The sequence below is a fragment of the Crocuta crocuta genome, unplaced genomic scaffold (assembly GCF_008692635.1).
Source record: "Crocuta crocuta isolate KB4526 unplaced genomic scaffold, BGI_CrCroc_1.0 scaffold96, whole genome shotgun sequence".
In the NCBI taxonomy this organism is placed as follows: Eukaryota; Metazoa; Chordata; class Mammalia; order Carnivora; family Hyaenidae; genus Crocuta; species Crocuta crocuta.
Genome location: NW_027531522.1, coordinates 3,789,887 through 3,790,110, shown reverse-complemented (window position 1 = coordinate 3,790,110; position 224 = coordinate 3,789,887). Strand labels below are relative to the sequence as shown.

At 58.9% G+C, this 224-nt stretch overlaps 1 protein-coding gene across 2 annotated transcripts in view; it reads right to left on the bottom strand.

Annotated features, from left to right (window-relative positions):
- Nucleotides 1-224, bottom strand: part of PIP4K2A (phosphatidylinositol-5-phosphate 4-kinase type 2 alpha) — a 182,203-nt gene that overhangs the window by 181,694 nt on the left and 285 nt on the right. The window lies entirely within an intron of this gene.

Here is a 224-nt window from a genome sequence, read left to right as displayed (position 1 = left end):
GCCTTCTGCCTGGCTCCCCAAGGTGGGGGAGGAGGTGGGGAGGGGAAGACTCCCTGCCAAGCAGCTCTTCTGCCCGCACAGCGGCAGGGCGACGCGGGAGAGGAGCAGAGGAAGATGCTCAACGCCAGGGCCATATTTACACGAGCTGCTTCTTCGCCAAAAAAGATTCCGTGCGTCGAATAATATCGCCTTTAAAGGAAAAGGGACCTAAGCGCTAACGTCGC